The sequence below is a fragment of the Tetrao urogallus genome, assembly GCF_951394365.1.
Source record: "Tetrao urogallus genome assembly, chromosome: 2".
NCBI lineage: Eukaryota > Metazoa > Chordata > Aves > Galliformes > Phasianidae > Tetrao > Tetrao urogallus.
The window spans coordinates 4,100,312-4,115,345 of NC_136814.1; positions in this window are offsets into that span (position 1 = coordinate 4,100,312).

Here is a 15,034-nt window from a genome sequence, read left to right on the forward strand (position 1 = left end):
CCTCAGTACGTGATATGGCATAGAAAGGAACAGCCCTGTAGGGCAGTTGGGTGCCAGGGGTATGCATGGAACATGAGGGCTTGTGCAGCTTGGTTTTTGCCATCTCCCATCTGCTCATGGTTAGAGGAAACCTGCCTTTGTGGGACTGCAGATTCTTTCCATCCTTCAGTTCTTGCCCATCTCTAGCTCATGGACAATATTCTGTGCCTCAGCAGCTCTGCAATTGCTGCAGTGCTTTAGTAAATGCATGCCACTGCTTTTGACTCTTCCTGTTTGTGCCAGGAGGAGAATTATTTTGGATCCTGGTATCAAGTAAAGCTATCAGATGTTTGACTGAATACCTTCTGTTGGATCTGCGATGCCAGCAAGAACTGATAAATCCTGTCTTGATTGTCATCAGGTGCTCAGAGGACTGCAGCACATCTCCCATGAAGAAAGGCTGGGCTTGTTCAGCCTGGAGAGGAGGAGGCTGTGGGGAGATCTCATTGTGGCCTTCCAGTACTTGAGGGGAGCTTATAAGCAGGAGGGGTATGACGCTTTACGTGGCCTGACAGTGATAGGACAAGGGGAACAGCAGCACAAGCCAGTATATCAACCTTATAAAATATATTGGGAGCAACCTTATGAAATAGGCTTTCTTTGTAGCAGATGGATCTGGTTACGTGTTTGGCCTGCTCTGTGTGCTCTGAAGCAGTAGGAATGCAGTTTGTTCTTTTTCGCAGGGTATAAACATTTATGCTCTCCTTTCTGACCCTATCGCTTTGATCTCCTCCATATACTTTTCCAGCAATGCCTACTGGCGATGGAAAAATGCATTAGCCTGAGCTAATTTGTTTTTCCTTTATATGCAAGTGCATTAAGTCTTGGGAAACAGGACAGCGAAGTGAAATTGTGGAGCTGCAGGGCAGATCAGTGCATCCATGACACCGTGCTGGGGTTTAGAGTGCACCTTTGTGACGGAAGGAGTAGAGGTACTCTGCTGTGGGGTCATAGTACTTCTTCCTCTTCTCTTTAGAAGGATTTGCTTTCTTTTCTTCAGAGTTAAAGGCTTAACTGCCATTAGCAGTAGAAGACGAGAAAAATAAGAGTTCATGAGCGGAACTCATAGGGCAAACTTGTGAGCACGTTGCTTCTGCACTGGGCCCACTCTGCCACGTCACTTCCTAGCAATCACGTTTCTGTCACGTTCCCGTGCATGGAGTTGGAGTCTGCATTCCAGCAAGCAAACATGCACAGAGCCTGTGCTGAGTGATCCCCCCCAGATCCCTCAGCATCCTGCTGCTTCAGAAGGGATGCTGCTGGGACTGGAGTTTGGGTCTGTACCTTGTCTTGTTCTTCTGAAATGCCTGCACAGGTGTGAATCAATTAAGGTTGAAAGTGCATGACAGGTCACTTGGGACGTTTATTATTGCTGTCCAAATACTACAGGGGGATTCAAATAATGTGATCTTGCTTCTGGTGGCTTGCTGGAGAACTCTGGATTACCCCTGCATTTGTTGCAACCTTTCCAGGGCTGAATTGCAATGAGATTATAAATAGCAGTACTTTTTTCCAGCTTGGTAGCAGGTTCACTGCAATGCAATGATGTGCTCCAGCCACCCACAGCCATCCTTGGGCTGAATCTTCACCAAGTACTAGATGTAACCCCAAAGTCTGTCTGCTGTCCTGAGATGCTTTTCACACCCTGAAAAGATGGGAGGGATTCAGTGGTAATTATGGGCACAGTTATCCTGGCCCCTGCCCTATCCATGAGCCAAGGAAAAAGGAAATGAGGCGGCCTCAGCCATGAATTCAGCAACTGACCACGTTGCTTCGCCTTCCTCCTGAGTACAGCACTGTGGGGCCTCCTATTCTGAAGGTCTCACCGTGCTCAAGCTAGCCTCAGGATTTTGGGGTTTGACTCGTGGTTTCTGAATAGCTGGAGTTGGCAGCTCGCTGCTTGTTGGATTTTTCTGCCTGGATGATTAGCTATAAAAAGACATGTTTGGATTTCTGTGGTGTTCATCATTTATTTCAGAAAATACAGCAACATGGTTTTAGGCAGACCCAAAAATAGTCATCCTCTGTATCGTTTCAGTTTGAGACGAAATGACCCAGATTCCAACACCTTTATCTCACCCTGGCCAATTCCTTAGCACTCCTGCTAAGGCTGCTGAAGCATTTCTAATTCTCATCGTGCTTCGTACGGTATCTTAATTATTGAATCATAGAATGGCTGCCCAGGGCTTCATCCAATCTGGCCTTGGGCACCTCCAGGGATGGGGCTTCCCACTTCCCTCAGCCTTTCTTCATAGGAGAAGTGCTGCAGCCCTCTGAGCATCCTTAATACTTTCCCAAAACTCCCACCTCTCCTGGGGCTAGCAGAAAATCTCTGGTGTTGCCCCTTAGAAGAGAAAAACCATGATAATGAGATACCTAGCTAGCTAGAAATCGATAGCTTTGCTTTTAAGCATGCTGCCCACCAGGAAGGTGGATGGAGATGGAAATGTTTAGTTTGTTTATGTGTGTGTGTGTGTATACATTAACTGAAACTTGGCTTTTGCTGTTGTTTTTCCCTGTTAAAATAGTCATAGACCTGCTCGGTTGTGCAGTTCTGCTTCATGAGACTCAGTGAGCTTTAAGTTCTTGTAGTCAAGAGGATTTGAGTTCACTTTTGTCAGATTGTTTGCTGTTTTCCAGTCTTTTCTACCACTTCTGAATGTACAGAACAGCACTTGAAAGGTGTGACTGGCTACATGTTCAAGTAGCAGGAAGCAAGGAAGAGAGCCCACTGATTCTCTTAGGAAAAAAATACTCATTTTTTCTAAGTCAAATCTACGATTCTATTGCAGCTTGATTCCTTACCTCAGAACAACCGAACCACTCTCCACAACCAAGGAACCTCCAGGAAGGGGGTGGAGGTGACTTAGGTTCTGCTTTCCCCTCCTAACCCACTGTAAGAGGATGGAAAACCCAATGCTTCATGGGCTTTCTGGGACACAGCTCCCTTGAGCAGCTCACTGTGCGTTTTGTTGCCTATGACAAGCATGCACCATCTCCTCTTTGTGCCAATGGGTTGTGCTGAGCAATGCATTCAGGCTGGGCTGCTGTTCCATCTTCAAATAATTAATCATTTGCTGCTGTAGAAGTCTGGCTATTTCTCCTGTGCCAGTGATACTCAAGGAGCAACGAAGACTGTCGCTGTAGCTGCGGTGCGTGTGTTGCAAGGGCAATCATTAATTGCTGCATGACAGTAGTGCTTCTGAGCCAGGATCAAGCTTGAACACATCAAGAAAGGCCAGCCTTGGCCTCAAGCAGTCACCAGATCACATGAAAGTGGAAGAGGAAAGTGCAGTGAGCGTGGAGGGAGCTGTGGTGCGGGTCAGAACAAGGACGCGGCAGAGCTAGGAATAGAAACCCGTTCTCCAGGCTTGCTAGCCCCAAGCACTCCCATCCCCAGCTCTTGCCTCCTGCTGACCCCACCAGCTTCCTCCAGCCTCACGCTTCCTCTCAACTTCATGTAAACCTGGCACTGGGAAGGCCTGGGGATTAGGAGGCTGAGCTCAGCTTCGTTCTCACCCCACGGGGCACAGCTGGGGGCTCATCCCAGGGAGGTGGGCTGTGTTCCAATGCACGGCCGCCCATCAGCTGCTTCCCCAGCTCAGGGCAGAGACGAGGTTGGCCCCCTGCTCCTCTCCGGTCCTTACGCAACAGCACAGCTTCTCAGAACAAGCTTTTGGCTTTGTTTCTTTAGTTAAAGTCTGCTTTGTTTCCTTCGTGTTTTCCATCATTTGCTTCGCTGCTGGTTGTTGTTGTTTTAATTAGCGTGCTGCAGAGAGTGGGAGATTGACTTAGTGGATGTACTCTGAGAAAAGCTTCCACCTGATTTAGTCACCTCCAAACAGAGGTGGGCAAAGCATTGCACTACAGACAAGTTGCTGTTGTTTGTTTGTTTGTTTGTTTGTTTCCATTTAGCTGTTCCATTTCCCTACATGCAGACTTCCACAAGATTGCTTCGAAATTGCTGGAGGTTGGCAGAGCCTCTCATGCTGAGAACGTCTGGAAGTGATTTGCAATATGAGTCCGCAGGAGGGCTTAGTGTCCAGAGAACAGGCAACATTTGCACCTCGGATGCTGCAGTGTGCTGCCTTTGGAAGGCCACAGCGAAACATCTGCTTGTAAAAGGGCTCAAGTCATTAATTTACCATTAGGTTTCAAAATTCCCGGTTGTCAGATGTTTTTCAAAGCAGCTTAACTGTGACTTGCTGCAGGTGATGCTGTGGCTTTCAACAGCTTGAGAGGCAATAAATGTTCTGCATTGATCCAGCTGTTTCACATTGAAATGGAGCCAGCTTTAGACCTGTGTCATTTTAACTCAGAATGTCAACAAGCCCAGAAGGCCAACTGCCTCTTGTGCTGCATCAAAAGAGAGGTGGCAGCAGGGCGAAAGAATGGATTGTCCCTATCTGCTCTGCCATTGTGAGGCCCTGCCTGCAGTACTGCATCCAGACCTGGGCCCCTCAGCTCAAGAAGGACATGGAGGTGTTGAAGCAGGTTCAGAGGGTGGTGCAAAGATGCTCAGAGGACTGGAGAACCTCTCTTAGGTAGAAAGGCTGGGGGAGGTGGGCTCATTCAGCCTGGAGAAGAGAAGACTCTGGGGAGACCTTATTGCTGCCTTCCAGGACTTGAAGGGAGCTTATAAGCAGGAGGGGAAGCGCCTTTTTACGTGGTCTGATAGTGATAATACAAGAGGGAAGTGGCTTTAAATTAAAAGACAGGTGGTTTAGGTTGGATGTTAGGAAGAAATTCTTCATTAAGAGGGCAGTGAGGCCCTGGCACTGCTGTCCAGAGAGCTGTGGGTGCCCCATCCTTGGAGGTGCCCAAGGCCAGGTTGGATGGACCCTGGGCAGCCTGAGCTGGTGGGGGGCAGCCAGCCCATGGCAGGGGTTGGAACCAGAAGATCTTTAAGATCCCTTCCAACCTACGCCATTCTATAATTTTAACACCTGGTATCACAATGTAGATCTAGCAGTTCACATTCAGGATGTAGATGAGGCTCCAGGTGATGTAGCAGCCGATGTCAACTGATGTGCTGTGGACATGCTGTTGAACTTCATATGGAACAGCTGCGTGGGCCCAGGGTTCCGTCTGGCTTGTTGGGCTGGTTTGTTGGCTCACATCTTGCATCCAGGGCTGTTTGGTGAGCCAGCAAGAGCAGCGTGCAGCTTTGCTTCAAAGGTGTGTGGCCGCACACCTCCCCACCACAGCACGCACCTGTGGGTGACTCTACAGCATGTGACAGCTTGTGGTCCAGCACAGATAAGCAGCAGCGACTTGTTTATCTGCATTCCCAGCTCTGCTATGGAGCTCCACAAAGACAAGTCCCAGCTCTGTCCCAGCTTTCCCCAGGGCAAGTGAATACAAGCAGGCCAGGCGCAGCCTACACGCACTGCCTTTGACTGCGTTCACCGTGAACCCGGGGGAAATTAGTGTGAAACTGAGCCTCAAAAGTTCCAGTGGGAGAAAAAGTAGTTTTGTTCCTTAGCAGATGCAATTGCTCAGAGGCACGGAGAGCGGGGCCTGGGCTAAATTCCCCTTCACACAGCACACTGCTGGGAATGGCACCAGCTCTGGGAAGGGACTCGGCTGCCATTGCAGCAGGGCAATAAATACTCTTCTGGCATTTTTGGATCACAATGCTGTTCCGAGCAGTGATGCTCCTCCTGACGAATATCTTGGCAAAGTCTAAAAAAGGGAGTGGGATTCCTGTGGATAGCGGGAACACTCAAAGTGACTAATTAATGACAAAAAGATTTTTGGCTGGATGCTAAAGCTCGTGGTGCCGGCTCTAAAATCATCCCCAACCCTGAAAGATTAAGATAGAATGTGACGGTCCCCCTCCTGCAGGAGGACTATCAGACATCTGCTTTTGAGAGGCTCTTACTCCTTCCTTTGCCACATGCCATACAGGCCTTGTCCAGGTCTCTCTTTAATTAGAATATATATATATATATAAAACAAAGTTGATGCTACAGGGCTGCATCCTTCACTATGGGAATGGGTGAAAGAGCAAACCTTTTCTTTGCCCTGCAGAATAGAGGCTGACTTCCCGGAGATGCAGGAGTCCTGCTGGCTTTTGTGTGCATCCAGGCAGCAGTGGGTGGCATGGAGCTCCACCAGCACAGCTGAGACCCGAGCACCTGGATCCCTGAACACTGGAAGAGGTATGTAATCCTCATGTCTCTGGTTGTGATTGGCATTTCTCCACCATGAAATTTGGCCTTAGGTCAGCAGTAAGTTATCATAGCAAATCAGAGTTCAAAGGCCTGGAACTCAAACTCCTGCCCTGCCTGTTCTATGTGCATGCAGACAGCAAACACATCCCTTTGTAGCCATGCACACACAACACAATGGCTATCCCAGGAGCTTTCCAAGCACACTCGGACCTTGTCACAAGCAGCACTATTTGTACCAAACAGACTCTATTATTATCATTTGTTCATATATTAGTACGCTGCCTAAGGGCAGATCCCATTCAATAGAATTTGCCTCTTCTGCTGCACAAAAAGAATAGTCCTCAAGTAAGTTTTGATTTTACCCAGATGTTTGCAGAACAGCACTGTTCACTGAGTGATCTCTCCAAAGAGATGGAGGATCACATACAAGGGCTGTCTGGAGAAAAACTGGGAGGTGAGAGAAGCAGATGATGCATTTTGATGATGCATTTTTATGCTGCCTGTTCAAGCAATAGCTGGGTATGACCTCTGTGTGTCTGTCACAGGGCAAGCTGGCAACAGGCACAGCGAATCCTTTTGGAAGTTGTGGAATTTCAGAATCAGAAAGGTTCCAAAAGATCTCCAACCCAAGTGTCAACCTACCACCACCATGCCCGTTAAATGTGTCCCTAAGTGCCATGTCTATGTGATGTGTAGGTTCTTTCTACAAAAGAAAGAGCCAGCCAAGCTGAGGGAACATCTGCATCAACTGGGACAAGAACTGAATTACTCACTGGGTGCAGATCTGTGTTCTGGTTGGTTTTGAGGGAGGACCTGGCCTCTTGTCTGTGCCAGATGTCTCTATGCCCTTGGTTTTGTGGTCACACTGTGTGTTGTCCCTATTTTTCAGTAGTCCTGGTGCATAAGGCAATGTGTATCTCTGGGACCCCAGATCCACCATTAATTATCAGTTCCTGGGGAGCGCCAAAGAGGGACCCTACATGTCTGTTCTACTCATCAAATGCTGCAGGCTGGGAGTGTTCCCTGGCTCATTTAGGCTCATGCACAGCACTGCAAGACAGCCAGCAGCATGACCCTGTTCCTGGCACCATCCCGTCCTGTTCCTTGCTCTCCTGCTCCATGCCAGCTCCCACACTAAGGCAGAGCCAGCACTGAGTGAATTAACTGAATTAAAGCAGAGAACAGGAGGAGATGTGATAGAGAACGATTATTTCACATCTAATTGATAAAATCCATTTCTGCACAGGTCCAATGTATTCCCTTTTGCTGGTTTCCCAAGAACAACTACAGGCATTTCTATTATTACACACTCTATGCAGTTAGGGAATGTACATCATCTGGCTGAAACCAAAGCCCTCCTCCAGCCAGCGCTGGGCTCTGCAGTGCTCTGTGCTCAGGTGGCTCAGAAGCACACCCGTGGTTAAAACTGCTTGGTGCAGTAAGCTGGAAGCTTTCAGAAAATGAGAAGTTTCACATGGAGAAAACAAATCCCAGTTTGTTTATTAAGTCTAAGTCCTATCATTCGAGGCACATGGAGTTTGACAAACTTCAGCCCGAACAAATGGAACATTTCTGAATTGACCCAGGATGTGGATTCTGGAAACAGAAATAACCATCGGCCATCAAGCAGCCTAAAGCCAGGGTGCCAAAATCTCAGCTGTTGTGATCATTGTTTCCAGCTCAGGATCTGGTGTAGCTTCCTTCTCCTGGTGTTGGCTACTCAGGTTGGCTAACAACAGACACACACACACATATGTATACAAATGTTCTTACCTGGATGAGTTTCAGAGAAGTTGCAGAGAGGATGGCCTCGTGTCGTGCATGGGGAGGTTCAGGTTGGCTGTTAGGAACGATTCCTTCTCCCAGAGAGCGGGGAGGAAGTTGCACAGCTGCCCAGGGAGCGGTGGGGTCACCTGGAGGTGGAAAAGAAGGGAGGCTACACCAATGAACATACAGAGGATGAAATTTATGTTGACGGATGACCCCAGTCTCAGTTTGGCATGTGCAATTTAGTCAGTCACTGGAGGATGTTTTTGTTTGAGGTGCACTGCTTTGTTTATTTCTCTGTTTCAGTTGATGCTGCTGTAGCCAAGATCCCTTCCCAATCCTGTTAAGCTGATGAGTAACGCAGTATGGTTTATGATGTGATGAGCTCTAAAAAAAGTCAAGTCAAAAATGTTTGCATCTGTGCTTTCTAAAGGTCTGATAAAAAGTTCATTGGAAGACAAAGGACGTAATACTAAATTACAGGGCAGTTATTTCTGGGAAATGATGGAGCATTGTTGATTTTGTATTAGTAAGCCTTTGTCAAAGACAGTAATTAGCAATGCTATGGGCGTATATGTAGGTTTATTTATTCAAAGCAAACAGTGGGAAGTGCTGTTAATATAACTTCAAATGTTAATGTTGGGAAGAGTATATGAGCAGATTAGTAAAATAGAATTATTTATCTGGCTTCACCTTTGTGTTTAAAATGATTTCTCGGGGAAGGCAGAAGGATGAGGTAATCTGTGGGAGGCAATTTTTTTCTTCTCTCGTATTCATAGAATCATGGAATGGTTTGGGTTGGAAGGGACCTTTAAGGTCATCTAGTTCCAACCCCCTGCTTTAGGCAGGGACACCTCCCACCAGACCACTGTTGTTGGAGCACCGACTACCAAATGCTGCTGTGTCTGAGCCATCAACCAGGTGCAGCCAGAGAAGCACAAAGGCTGTGGTGAAGCAAATGAAGAAGCTTAGTGCCACCCCGTCCTGTCCTTGGGTCCTGGAGAATCAGTCTTCTTCCTGTGAAAGGCTGAAAGAACCAGAGAGGCTTCCTGCTGCTGCAGCCAGGGTGCTGTGCTGCATGTGGAGGGCAGGGCAAATCCTGCACATCCAACAGCAGGAGAGACAGGTGCAAAGGATGGAGACAGCCAAGGTCAGGCTGGATGGAGTTCTGAGCACTGATGGAGCTGTAGGTGTCCCTGCTCAGTGCAGGGTGTTGAACCAGATGGCCTTTCAGGGTCCCTTCCAACTCTAATGATTCTATGACTCTGTGTAATGGAACTCCTGAATGACCAGATAATGAGTGGTGGCATGGTGGATAATTAACTCGCTAAGGTGCTATCTTGAACACCAGAGAGCGTTCTTTCAAAGGTTGGCTTTTTTCTTAAAATATGATTGCCTTTGTAAATCTATGGCTTTGCTAGGTGCATAAACCAAGAGCTCATTTACTTCCTTAATTAATGACACAACCTGTAATTATCCGAAATGTTACGGAAGATGGCCACAGAATGCACTGCAAGCAGCTGACTGAACGCCTGAGCACTAATAGCTTTTGAAAGGCAAGGTGGATTTTTCATGCCAAAGCAATTTCAATGGGAACATAACCTGGGTGGCCTGCTTCTGTGCTGTGAAATTGTTGCATCATGGAGCCCTGTGTAAATGCAAATGCTGAGTGGCACAGCTGTAATAACACTGAGAAGGCAGGCAGTAACAGTTGTGAGGTTACTCAAGCCCCTCTGATAAACTGTCTCCATTTTTTAAGTGCATCTACCTTTTTTTCCAAGAACATTTGGCCTCCTGTGTCAGGAGGGCGCACAGAACACGTGCTCTATCGTGCAGGTTGTTTTAGTTTTTTCCAAGACATATAAGGGCAGCTCTAAAAGTAATGCTCCCTATGTTGTTATGTTGGCCCACGGCGTCAGAGGTGGATGTTGGTGGGACGGCAGTAGAGGCTGAACCTTCCCACCAATATCCCATTGAATTTTGTTGCTGTGTGACAGATGGCAGCGGAGGGGCACTCTGACACACAGGCATCTGACATGGAAGTGCAGCTGAAGCAAAGGGTGGAGCTGAATTCCTCCACGCAGAAAAAATGGCACCACTGACATTCCTTAGTGCTTGTTGAACGCTGATGGAGACCGGCCGTTGGACGTGAGGGACGGGTGGTAAATTTCTGCAGTGGCAACAGTGACAGCCATCACCTCCACTGGCACAGATGTGTAGGAGTGCAGCTTGCAGGCTCTTGTTCATTGCTGGCGAACGTGCACAGCGAATGGTGCTGACTGCATTGGAATTTGTAGCTGAGAACTTGCTTATCAAATAGTGTCATTGTGCTCTTTGTATCTCTTGTGGTTTCCGTGGAAATAAATAGGAGGCGTTACTTTTAGAGCAAACTGTGTACAAGACAGAAATATTGCAGCTCCAGAGGAAAAAAATGAGATACTACCAGGATACGTCCAGAGCCATGCTATGGCTAGAGAAACAGCAGCTGATCAGATCAATTATCTGGCCACGGTGCTCTGTGCCCCTTAGGACCATTCCTCTTCCAACCCAGTTCTGCAGGAGGCATTGGCATCTGTAGCTACATCCACATAAGAAGTCCAGAGAATTAGATGTCTTTTCTTTCCACCCCAGGGTACATGCAAAAGGTGAAGGTTAATGCATGCACCAAGCTTCAGGACATCTTCTGTCCTCCCTGCAGTTTCAACACAGCAGTAGGGACAGAGTGCCTGCAGGGGGTGATCAGGTCTTCTTATCACCTTGAGAAGGTGTCGTTTTGTGGTGGACCAGGATCTAATGGGATTCTTGTGGTGCAAACCTCGTGGCAGTCTGTAGGCTACAGCATTTCTCATGAGGAATAACCCAGATTCTTTAACAGTTGACTCTTCTATGGCTGATGTTGTCTTGTCTCTATTCCTGTCCTTTTGAAGAGGATGCTCAGCAGCTGTGCTTGGCGTAGTCACACCAGCTTCAACTGATGGAAAGTTCCTTTCCTTAAAAATGTTTCTGAGCATGGGAAATATAAAGCAGGCTGCCCAGAGAGCTGTAGGTGCCCCATCCTTGGAGATGCCCAAGGCCAGGTTGGATGGGCCCTGGGCAGCCTGAGCTGGTGGGGGGCAGCCAGCCCATGGCAGGGGTTGGGCTGGCGGGGCTTTGAGGTCCCTTCCAACCCAAGGCATTCTGTGATGAACTCACCATTTTGTTTTGTGTAGATTAGAAAAAAAGAATGTGATGCCTAAAAGAAATTTAATTTTCTCTCCTGGTTTTCTTTGCCTAGGCTGGAGTTTTGTTTTCAGGCAATTAGGAGCACAAAAATGTTTGCTGTTAACAGCCAGTATTAATTAATGAACTAATGGAGAGCAGACTTATCAATTGGCAGTTTAATGCCAGTTGCTTTTAAGTATTTTCTTTGGTGTTTTTTTTTTTTTTTTACCCTGTGTGAGTGAATATTATTCTGACTTAAAGCAGACTTAATATTGTGTAAGTTTGGAAATGACCAGAGGTAAATCAAATTTAGGTCATTTTTCTTCTGAAGAACTTCCTCTGAGGGATCGAATGCAGTTTAGCTAATCCACTTATAGTCAAGCAGTGACTTAATTCAGATTATTTTCCTAAGTGTGTCTGTCTAGGTAATGCTTCGTGCTGCTGTCCAACCTATCCTGCTTTCCTAGGGGTGCAGCAGTGTGGCAGCCAGAAGAATTACATCCATTCACACCAGCTGAGTGCTAGGACCCAACGTGTGAAATTTAAATATGTATTTGGAGAAATGAAGTCATGGTCTGGGTGAATTTCTATTCCTTTCTTTTCGGACAGCCAGCAGAAATACAAGACATGCAGAAAAAAAGGCAGAATATGCTAGACAAGAGTTTGAAACTCTATGGATTCTTTCCTCACTGTTCCTTCAGCTCCTTGTAATACACATAATTTGGGGGCTGCGTCTCCTGGCTGGTGCTGTTGGGATGCCTGCACCGTGCCCACTGCCCACGTCCCTCAGTGCCACATCCCATGGCCCTGGGACACCTCCAGGTCACCCCACTGTCCCCTGGCAGCTGTGCCACTGCCTCACCGCCCTATGGAAGAAGGAATGTTTCTTAGTATCCAATCTGAACGTCTCCTAAATTTAAATGCTTCAGTGCTGCAGCTCTTCTGACTGTGACTCCAATGGGGAAAGAGGTGGCTGGGCTCATCCCCAAAGATTTTGAGGAGCTAAAGCTGTGTTAAAGTTGGGAATCATTGATTGTGCATGGTTCCTGCGGGCCATGGCTTGATGCCCTGTGTGGCTGCTGCACGCCACAGCTTCACCACCCAGCAAAGCCAGTGTGCTGGTCAGAGCTGTGCTTCCCAGTAAGAACCAGGGCTCACCAGCTGCTTGCTGGGGCCATCTCTGGCACAGTGCTGGCAGCCCATGTGCAGGCAGCCTTCTCACACAGGTGGTGGGGAGCCAAGGACTCTGAGGCACACCGTTTCTTGTGCCTTGTGCAAAGTCATCAAGGGCATTCCTCTTTTTCATTCAAAACAGGTTTATGTTTGCTATCTGAGGCAATACGTGCTACGGACTGCCTAATGCCTAATGTTTTCACTGCACTGAGTTCTGGAGAGCTGCTCTTGCAGAGCTTATAACTGAGGTACCAGACCATAGTGTTGCCAGGGGAATCAAAGCTCCTACATGTTTAAGCCCATGTTGTATAAACCAATATAAGATTAATAGATCTGATATTCATCACAGGAAATGAAATACACTATTTCAACACATCTGGTGAAGGTATATGTTAAAGACCTATTAAAATCCTATTTCATGCTTTGCAGGGGAGGCAATTTCCGTGGTGGAAGTGCTGTAGGTAGCTACGTTCATTTGCATTACACAGCCTACTCACTAGATGTCTCCAGGAGCAACCTGCACGCTCAGGGCTGCATTGCCTGGTAACTGAAGGAGCCTGGAAAGGAGCTGGAGCTGAATCTGAGCAGAAGTTTATTTGTTTGTGTTCTGTACCTGCCTATTTGGGAAGCAAGTGACACTTCTACAGCAGAGGTTGCTTTCTGCAGAGTAGCACACGGTGTCCCATGAGTATCTCTGGGAGCACGCCTGGTCCTTCAACCAGCAACATGCTTACAAACAGAGTTTGGCTTTCACACGCAGTTTAGGGTACTAATGAGGCATCCTACATAAACTCCCTTCCTTTCTTCTTCTGTATCTGGAATTTGAGTGTGCTCAGTGGGAAGATAAGCATTAAACCATATATCTAGTCACCAGGGAGGATGAGCACAGCTTCGTTCCAGTGACTTTAATTAAGCTACTTTAGCTGGGCCAGTAAGTTCAGCTGAGCAGCAACATTTCTTATTATAATTGGGAATTATCTGATGAAGCTGCAGCACCTCGATCTGATTGCAGCAGCTAATGTGTGAAATGCTGATGAGCCGGTTTCGGATATGGATCCATAGATCAGCCCATGGATCTCTGCCACGTACGGGTCTTTCCAGTGCCAAGGGAACAAACAGCCCCTGGGCTCTAAAGCTTTTATGCTTCTCCTGCTTACCATGGGTTCCTCTGCTGCAAGCAGTAGCTGTTTTCTATGTTTACACAGTCACCCAGCCTTCTTTTGCATCTCAGAGAACTTTTGGTCCCAGAAGCAACTTCCTGTGGCAATGAGTCCTCTGGGCTGATTTCACTGGGTGTAATAGGTTTTCATTTGCATTTGGCTTTGAATTTTCCACCCTTTAATTTCACTAAATGTTGCTGCTTTCTTACTGCTGTCAGGCCAGCAGAATAGCAGCTCTCGCTATGCTTTTCTCTAGACCACCTGCTGTCCCCAAGCCTTTCATCAAGGCACGATGCAAGCAGGCACCCCACCAGCCATTGCTGTGCCGTGTGTGCATGCAGAAGTGAACCAGATCATGAGAGCAAGTCCGATAAGGAGATGCAGAACCACTTCATCTGTAAACTGGATCATCACTTTGAGAGCAAATGCGTTGGCTGCTGAAAGAAAGAGAGGAAAGCAGAGTCATCCCGAGGCGTTCAGCAACAAACTATGCAAGGCGTAACCTCAAACCACAGGAAGCCCTGATATCCCATGAATTAACAAATATTTTTCTATTAATACCAGCATTTTTATTGCCTCTTTCATCCTGAAAGAACCCTAGTTGGCTTTCATGCTTTGCAGACTCAATTCACTAATTACCTCTCCTCACCACTGAAATACAATATATTCCCATAGATATGCAGATAGCAGAGGCTTAACCACACAGACAAGTCTCTGCGCTGGCACAGGGAGTGGAAAGCAGTGCGTGCTGAAGGCAGAGGAGGATCTTTGCCAGATGGAGAGAAGCGTTGAGGCAGGATGGTGGAGTGAGAGGCAGAACCCTGGACTCAGCAGTGCTCCTGAACCACTTTTCTACTCTACAGCTCTCTGCAATGACCCGAAAGGAGGCTGTGTGAGGCGGGGTCGGCCTCTGCTCCCAGGGATGGCCTCACGTTGTGCCAGGGGAGGTTCAGGTTGGCTGTTAGGAACAATTCCTTGTCCCAAAGAGCAGTGAGGCAGTGGCACAGCTGCCCAGGGAGCGGTGGGGTCACCTGGAGGAGCCGTGGGGATGTGGCACTGAGGGACGTGGGCAGTGGGCATGGTGAGGTGTGCAGGGGTTGGACTTGGTGGTCTATTCCAACTATAATGATTCTACAGTTATCTGAATAATACATCTGTGCTGGTCCTCTAGCTCTGAGTAAGGAAGGCAAAGTTTTGAGCCACTAGTGTGCAGCCATCGTGGTGAGGAAGAGGAGTGTGCTCACACTTGGTGCTTTTCCCATCCCCTTCAGCTCCCATCCTCATTGGCCTGAGGAAAATGGCACCTGGAGATGATGAGGTGCGTGAGTGGAGAAGAGCAGCAAGAAAAAGATCCAAGTCTCAAAAAGGGGCAAGTATATAGACCAAATGTATTATTTCTTTTATCTGTTTATGAATTGAATACATTTAATTGTGAATCTTCAGTCAAAGAGCAAGGACATGGAAAGGTTTGGGAGATTCTAAGAGAAGGAAAATGGAGTAAGAAAGCCAAAAGATACT